Source organism: Schistocerca gregaria, chromosome 7 (assembly GCF_023897955.1).
Source record: "Schistocerca gregaria isolate iqSchGreg1 chromosome 7, iqSchGreg1.2, whole genome shotgun sequence".
Lineage (NCBI taxonomy): Eukaryota > Metazoa > Arthropoda > Insecta > Orthoptera > Acrididae > Schistocerca > Schistocerca gregaria.
Window position 1 is genome coordinate 530094787 of NC_064926.1, and position 9007 is coordinate 530103793.

The window sequence follows — 9007 nt, forward strand, 5'->3', positions numbered from 1 at the left end:
GCTTATGTATAGCGTGGTCATCCATCGGAACTTCATGGAACTATTCGAGCTGAAGATGGAATATTCTGCGATGTCCCACAAAAAAATTCTTAATTTTTTCAAACGAAGAGTAACAAAATGTGTTGCATTAACTGTTGAACATCCCTTGTATGACATCATAAGCACAATAAAGATGCATTTCTATACATTTAGTACCTGCATTCGTGCAAAAATTGTTGAAAAATTCAGGCTAAAATTAAGCACAAAATATAACATGTTATCAAAATATGCCATTGACGGCCGTGCTTACGCTACACATGGTAGGAGGAGCAGCAGAAGCACCCCCTGCTGTCTGTAAGACAATTCCAGGCGCCTGTGCCAAGTCGCCACGAGTGAAAAGCCGATCGCAGTCTATGGCCCGATGTTTGTGACTGGCTCGCCTGCTGGTCTGTTCCAGACTCTAACCGGACCGAGACTCCTGCTCCCTTCTCCTTCTCGTGCTGCGTCATCCATGCTCGCCACAAACGTTGCAGACCGTGACCCCTATTCAAGCGCTAGCCACTAATTACGCGGCATGTTCAGGTAATAAATGTACAAGATTTTGATATCCTTTTCGAAAACGGTGTTTCTAAAAAATTCCAGGGTATGGTTCATACACTTGACGACTATTTTTCCACTTATTCGCTGTCCCGGTCAACGCGTGTGGTGAGACGCGGTAAAAACTTCTTTATGCCCTCTTCGAAGAACTCCTCTGCCAACTCCTTCTCTCACGTCAGAATCACTTGCTGCACCTTCTCGTCGGTTGATATCAGGTGAATGTGGGGAGTGGTTCAAATGAGTCCAAGACCACTTTCATGGCTAAGGCTGAGTGACAATGTGTGTCGTCGTGTAACAAGCACACTCCTCTCTTCAGGATCCCCTCTTTTGGTTCTGAGTACTCTTTTACAGTTTTTGTAGGTCTCTCAATATCGTTTTGCATTAATGGTCCCCCAAGCTGCAGAAATTCTACCAACGTTATCCCTTTTCGGGCCCAAAACACCTGAAGCCATGATTTTTTGTCCGAAATTGTGGATTTGAATTTTTTCGTAGGAATCAGCATGGGTTTCGAAAAAGACTATCGTGTGAAACCCAGCTCGCGCTATTCGTCCACGAGACTCAGAAGGCTATAGACACGGGTTCCCATGTAGATGCCGTGTTTCTTGACTTCCGCAGGGCGTTCGATACAGTTCCCCACAGTAGTTTAATGAACAAAGTAAGAGATTATGGACTATCCGACCAATTGTGTGATTGGATTGAAGAGTTCCTAGATAACAGAACGCAGCATGTCATTCTCAATGGAGAGAAGTCGTCCGAAGTAAGAGTGATTTCAGGTGTGCCGCAGTGGAGAGTCGTAGGACCGTTGCTATTCACAATATACACAAATGACCTTGTGGATGACATCGGAAGTTCACTGAGGCTTTCTGCGGATGATTCTGTGGTATATCGAGAGGTTGTAACAATGGAAAATTGTACTGAAATGCAAGAGGATATGCAGCGAATTGACGCATGGTGCAGGGAATGGCAATTGAATCTCAAAGTAGACAAGTGTAACGTGCTGCGAATACATAGAAAGAACGATCCCTTATCATTTATTTACAATATAGCAGGTCAGCAACTGGAAGCAGTTAAATCCATAAATTATCTGGGAGTAGGCATTAGGAGTGATTTAAAATGGAATTATCATTTAAAGTTGATCGTCGGTAAATCAGATGCCAGACTCAGATTCATTGGAAGAGTCCTAAGGAAATGCAATCCGAAATCACAGGAAGTAGGTTACTGTACGCTTGTTCGCCCACTGCTCAGCAGTGTGGGATCCGTGCCAGATAGGGTTGATAGAAGAGATAGAGAAGCTCCAACGGAGAGCAGCGCGCTTCATTACAGGATCATTTAGTAATCACGATAGCGTTACGGAAATGATAGATAAACTACAGTGGAAGACTCTGCAGGAGAGACGCTCTGTAGCTCGGTACGGGCTTTTGTTGAAGTTTCGAGAACATACCTTCATCAAGGAGTCAAACAGTATATTGCTCCCTACATCTACATCTACATCTACATCCGTACTCCGCAAGCCACCTGACGGTGTGTGGCGGAGGGTACCCTGAGTACCTCTATCGGTTCTCCCTTCTATTCCAGTCTCGTATTGTACGTGGAAAGAAGGATTGTCGGTATGCTTCTGTGTGGGCTCTAATCTCTCTGATTTTATCCTCATGGTCTCTTCGCGAGATATACGTAGGAGGGAGCAATATACTGCTTGACTCTTCGGTGAAGGTATGTTCTCGAAACTTTAACAAAAGCCCGTACCGAGCTACTGAGCGTCTCTCCTGCAGAGTCTTCCACTGGAGTTTATCTATCATCTCCGTAACGCTTTCGCAATTACTAAATGATCCTGTAACGAAGCGCGCTGCTCTCCGTTGGATCTTCTCTATCTCTTCTATCAACCCTGCCTGGTGCGGATCCCACACTGCTGAGCAGTATTCAAGCATTGGGCGAACAAGCGTACTGTAACCTACTTCCTTTGTTGTCGGATTGCATTTCCTTAGGATTCTTCCAATGAATCTCAGTCTGGCATCTGCTTTACCGACGATCAACTTCATGTGATCATTCCATTTTAAATCACTCCTAATGCGTACTCCCAGATAATTTATGGAATTAACTGCTTCCAGTTGCTGACCTGCTATTTTGTAGCTAAATGATAAGGGACCTATCTTTCTATGTATTCGCATCACATTACACTTCGCTACATTGAGATTCAATTGCCATTCCGTGCACCATGCGTCAATTCGCTGCAGATCCTCCTGCATTTCAGTGCAATTTTCCATTGTTGCAACCTTTCGATACACCACAGCATCATCTGCAAAAAGCCTCAGTGAACTTCCGATGTCATCCACCAGGTCAGTTATGTATATTGTGAATAGCAACGGTCCTATGACACTCCCCTGCGGCACACCTGAAATCACTCTTACTTCGGAAGACTTCTCTCCATTGAGAATGACGTGCTGCGTTCTGTTATCTAGGAACTCCTCAATCCAATCACACAATTGATCTGATAGTCCGTATGCTCTTACTTTGTTCATTAAACGACTGTGGGGAACTGTGTCAAACGCCTTGCGGAAGTCAAGAAACACGGCATCTACCTGTGAACCCGTGTCTAAGGCCCTCTGAGTCTCGTGGACGAATAGCGCGAGCTGGGTTTCACACGATCGTCTTTTTCGAAACCCATGCTGATTCCTACAGAGTAGATTTCTAGTCTCCAGAAAAGACATTATACTCGAACATAATACGTGTTCCAAAATTCTACAACTGATCGACGTTAGAGATATAGGTCTATAGTTCTGCACATCTGTTCGACGTCCCTTCTTGAGAACGGGGATGACCTGTGCCCTTTTCCAATCCTTTGGAACGCTTCGCTCTTCTAGAGACCTACGGTACACCGCTGCAAGAAGGGGGGCAAGTTCCTTCGCGTACTCTGTGTAAAATCGAACTGGTATCCCATCAGGACCAGCGGCCTTTCCTCTTTTGAGCGATTTTAATTGTTTCTCTATCCCTCTGTCGTCTACTTCGATATCTACCATTTTGTCAACTGTGCGACAATCTAGAGAAGGAAGCACAGTGCAGTCTTCCTCTGTGAAACAGCTTTGGAAGAAGACATTTAGTAATTCGGCCTTTAGTCTGTCATCCTCTGTTTCAGTACCATTTTGGTCACAGAGTGTCTGGACATTTTGTTTTGATCCACCTACCGCTTTGACATAGGACCAAAATTTCTTATGATTTTCTGCCAAGTCAGTACATAGAACTTTACTTTCGAATTCATTGAAAGCCTCTCGCATAGCCCTCCTCACACTACATTTCGCTTCGCGTAATTTTTGTTTGTCTGCAAGGCTTTGGCTATGTTTATGTTTGCTGTGAAGTTCCCTTTGCTTCCGCAGCAGTTTTCTAACTCGGTTGTTGTACCACGGTGGCTCTTTTCCATCTCTTACGATCTTGCTTGGCACATACTCATCTAACGCATATTGTACCATGGTTTTGAACTTCGTCCACTGATGCTCAACACTATCTGTACTTGAGACAAAACTTGTGTGTTGAGCCATCAAGTACTCTGAAATCTGCTTTTTGTCACTTTTGCTAAACAGAAAAATCTTCCTACCTTTTTTAATATTTCTATTTACGGCTGAAATCATCGATGCAATAACCGCTTTATGATCGCTGATTCCCTGTTCTGCATTAACTGATTCAAATAGTTCGGGTCTGTTTGTCACCAGAAGGTCTAATATGTTATCGCCACGAGTCGGTTCTCTGTTTAATTGCTCAAGGTAGTTTTCAGATAAAGCACTTAAAAATATTTCACTGGATTCTTTGTCCCTGCCACCCGTTATGAACGTTTGAGTCTCCCAGTCTATATCCGGCAAATTAAAATCTCCACCCAGAACTATAACATGGTGGGGAAATCTACTCGAAATATTTTCCAAATTATTCTTCAGGTGCTGAGCCACAACAGCTGCTGAGCCCGGGGGCCTATAGAGACATCCAATTACCATGTCTGAGCCTGCTTTAACCGTGACCTTCACCCAAATCATTTCACAATTCGAATCTCCGTCAATTTCCTTCGATACTATTGCACTTCTTATCGCTATAAACACGCCTCCCCCTTCACTGTCCAGCCTATCTCTGCGGTATACATTCCAATCAGAGTTTAGGATTTCATTACTGTTTACGTCTGGTTTCAGCCAACTTTCTGTTCCTAGTACTATATGGGCGTTGTGACCGTTTATTAATGAGAGCAGTTCTGGGACCTTTCTATAGACGCTCCTGCAGTTTACTATTAGCACATTAATATTGTTATTCCTTGTTGCATTTTGCCTACTCCTGCCTTGCCGCGTCTCAGGAGGCGTCTTGTCGGGCCTAGGGAGGGAATTCTCTAACCTAAAAAAAACCCCATGTGCACTCCACACGTACTCCGCTACCCTCGTAGCCGCTTCCGGCGTGTAGTGCACGCCTGACCTATTCAGGGGGACCCTAAATTTCTCCACCCGGTAGCGGAGGTCGAGAAATTTGCACCCCAGCTCTCCGCAGAATCGTCTGAGCCTCTGGTTTAAGCCTTCCACTCGGCTCCAAACCAGAGGACCGCGATCGGTTCTCGGAACGATACTACAAATAGTTAGCTCTGATTCCACCCCGCGAGCGAGGCTTTCCACCTTCACCAACTCCGCCAACCGCCTGTACGAACTGAGGATGACCTCTGAACCCAGACGGCAAGAGTCATTGGTGCCGACATGAGCAACAATTTGCAGTCGGGTGCACCCAGTGCTCTCTATCGCCGCCGGTAGGGCCTCCTCCACATCTCGGATGAGACCCCCCGGCAAGCAGACAGAGTGAACACTGGCCTTCTTCCCCGACCTTTCCGCTATTTCCCTAAGGGGCTCCATCACCCGCCTAACGTTGGAGCTCCCAATAACTAATAAACCCCTCCCCCCGTGTGCCTGCTCGGACCTTGCTGAAGGAGCAGCCACATGTCCACTCACAGGCAGAGGGGGCGATGCCACACGGCCAGCCTCCACATTGACCCTCCGCCTCGTGCGCCGCGAACGCCGCTGAACCCGCCACTCCCCTTGGGGAGAGGTTGGCCCAACCGCGCCCGGTCCCCGCGAAGATGTCTTGACAGCAGGGACAGTGGGTGAAGCATCTGACACCTGGGGTGCACCATGCGACGCACCAGACTCCCCACCTACACTCCGAGGCAGCAGCCTGAAGACGGCTGACCGCGGCCATCAACACGCTCAGCTGTTCGCGAAGAGTGGCCAGCTCCTCCTGCGTCCGTACACAGCAGCCACACATCCTAGCCATCCTAAGAAATCAATTTACTATAGAGTGTTAATCAGCTTTTAACTAGACTGCTAATTCACTAAAGGCGGTTGATTATTGACTAAACTGTGATTGCTAACCACTTCTTGTAGAAACAAGGAAAATAGCACTACCTGTCTCTGGACGGTATTGAAAACAAACACTAGCACTACTAGCACTACGGCTGACTAAAGGGACTCTCTGACTGTATTTAAAACAAACACGAGATCTATGGAACACTTAATAGCACTCTACTATTAAAGCTTCCTAAAAGCAAAAACACGCAGAAGAAGAAGTGACAAGTAAGAAAAATACAGATAATACTTAGATTAAGGTAGCTCGCTGCACAGAAGACGTGAAGCAGACGGCGGTTAGGGCGACACTCCTACGTATATCTCGCGAAGAGACCATGAGGATAAAATCAGAGAGATTAGAGCCCACACAGAGGCATACCGACAATCGTACTTTCCATGAACAGTACGAGATTGGAATAGAAGGGAGTACCGATAGAGGTACTGAAGGTACCCTCCGCCACACACTGTCAGGTGGCTTGCGGAGTATGGGCGTAGATGTAGATGTAGATGTAGATGTTGTGACACGAGTGTGGATGACTCTTTTTTGTCTCAGGCATGAAACGACCCCACCGCGTTTCACCTCCAGTCGCAACAGTCCTCTTAAGATCCTCACCTTCCAATCTACGTCGCTCAAGAAACCCACTCGGCCCTATTGGCCCTTTTTCTATTATTTTGCTCTATCAGCTACTGAAAGGTAGCTTTCATTTGTGACGTTCATTTCGCAGATTATTCTGCATGTTTGAAGTAAATAAACCCATATAATGGGTAAGTAGTCTTATTAGGTGGATTAGAAAGAGAGATACTTGATGATTAAACACATGTCTGAAATAATAGGGGCTTTGGTAATGATAATATTTAGTTGCATGCTGTAGGTTTAAGCAAAGTAAATTTGCCGGTCGAGGCGAGGAATGGACGGGTGCAGCCGGAGAGGAGAAGGCCGGGGAGCGTCGGAAGAGCATTGTGCAGGGGCCGGGGGTCCCAGTGGATGGGGCCACTGACCGGCAAGCATCAAAAGGAACACTGCCGGGTGCCAGGTGAGAGAGAGGGGGGGAAATGTCGAGCAGACAGAGAGCGTCCAACGTACGCTCTGGAGCAGCCCGGTCGCGCGCTGTCTTAGCGGCAAATGGGCTGAGCTCTGATGGGGCAGTTCATAATAAAGTGCGGGAAACGCTGAGGGTCAACGCCCGTTGTTTGTACAGAGAAATTTTTGGATGTGGGAGGCCTTTGCAACGTCGGTATTGGCTGAATAGAGTTTGGCGGCAAGATTGTCGCAATAGCATCGGGGAGAGCGAGGCAGGTGGGAGAGCATCTTGCGCCATGAAAGCGGACGGTCGCAAAGTTCGGTAGCTCTGTGATAGGGACTTACATTCTGAATACTGTGCTGTATATGATTTAGAATCTGCAGCTACAGTAGGACATCAGCGTCCACGATAGGCATTGCATTGACTACTAGTATAATTGCAGTTGATTATACCTTGTATGCTGGCAGTCACCATTGAACGTAGTCAACCAGTGCACAGAGCTATCACACTGGTATTGCACGTTAGTACAAGACACACTGGGCTGCACCTTGAAGGTTGTTGAGCCAGTCTTGAAAGCGTTGTATACCATTTAGAGGAAATGTAGGGCGCGTGGTATTAAGTTTCTGAGTAGTTTATTCTGCTCAAGATATTTGAGAGACATCTTAATTCACCGACTTCGCAGCTGCAGTTGTCGCCCCAGCAGTATCGACGCAGCCAGCACGCTGGTAGACGGTATTGCAAAACTTGCAGCCGCGGCAGTAAAGATCAGAAATAGTTGTTGCACCGCGTTCTCGCCATCCACTGAGCATCCGTGCAGTTTTCCTTACGATTCATTATTGGCTATTTGTCTTTTTGCATGTTGTTCGGTTTGTTTCTTGGTGGTGGTGTCCGAAGTACGTATTATTTCAGACACAAAAGAGATTATAGGAACGCAGTCAGATCGCATTTACCATTTGCTTATCCAGGGGCACAATTAAATCTAACTTCGCATCAACTTAACAATAAGAGCTGAGAGCCAATCTTACCAATGTAGTATATCTAAGAACAGTGTACAGTTTGTTTAATTTGTTTTCATTCATGATTTGTTCAATATGATCTAATTTCTATCGTGATATAATTTACAATAAATACCAGTTATTTACAATATCGCTTTTGATTCAGTAGTTAGTGGTAGTTAGCCGTCACTGTCACATTAATATATTTTATTCATGTTTAATATCGGCTACTACCCCAATCAGAAGGCCTCCACACTACTTTAGGACACATCTTGCACACAGATTCTGGTATCCCAGAGTTTCTGTGTGTGTCTTGTATAAGAGGGTTCTGGAGAGTTGTGGAAAAACTGCCGAAATTTCGTCCACTGTCAATCGGCCATCTACGCGAAGACTTTCCTCGAACTTTTGCACTAACTCATTAGTGAAAATGGAAGCTCTTCCATTCCTCCTCTCTCGTCATGAACATCTTTTCTGTCTCCAGTAAACTCCCTACACCTCTTAAACAGCCTCGTTCTGTTCATAACACCTCACCGTAACGTTTCGATTCGCGAAAAAAATTCGGTGGATGTTATTATTTCTGCAAATAGAAAGGGGATCACACAGCACGTGGCTCGCATTGGCGGCGTTTCCTACGGACATCTCCCACGCAACTTGACACTACAACGTGAGTTTACGTAGTACCGTCTTCCTGCGATTTTTTTTTTTTTAAGACAAGCAACCCGTTATGGTCACGTACTTCATGAATATGCCTCGTACAAATTCACCGCACATCCGTAATATTACATTCCGGACATGTTATAGCTGTAGTACATACACTATGTGATCAAATGTATCCGGACACCTGGCTGAAAATGACTTACAAGTTCGTGGGACCCTCCATCAGTGTAATGCTGTAATCCAACGTGTTGTTGGCCCATCCTTAGCCTTGACAGCTTCCACTCTCGCAGGCATACGTTCGAATAAGCTGCTGAAAGGTTTCTAGGGGAATGTCAGCCCATTCTTCTCGGAGTGCTCCACTCAGGAGAGGTGTCGATGTAGGTCGGAGAGGCATGGTACGAAG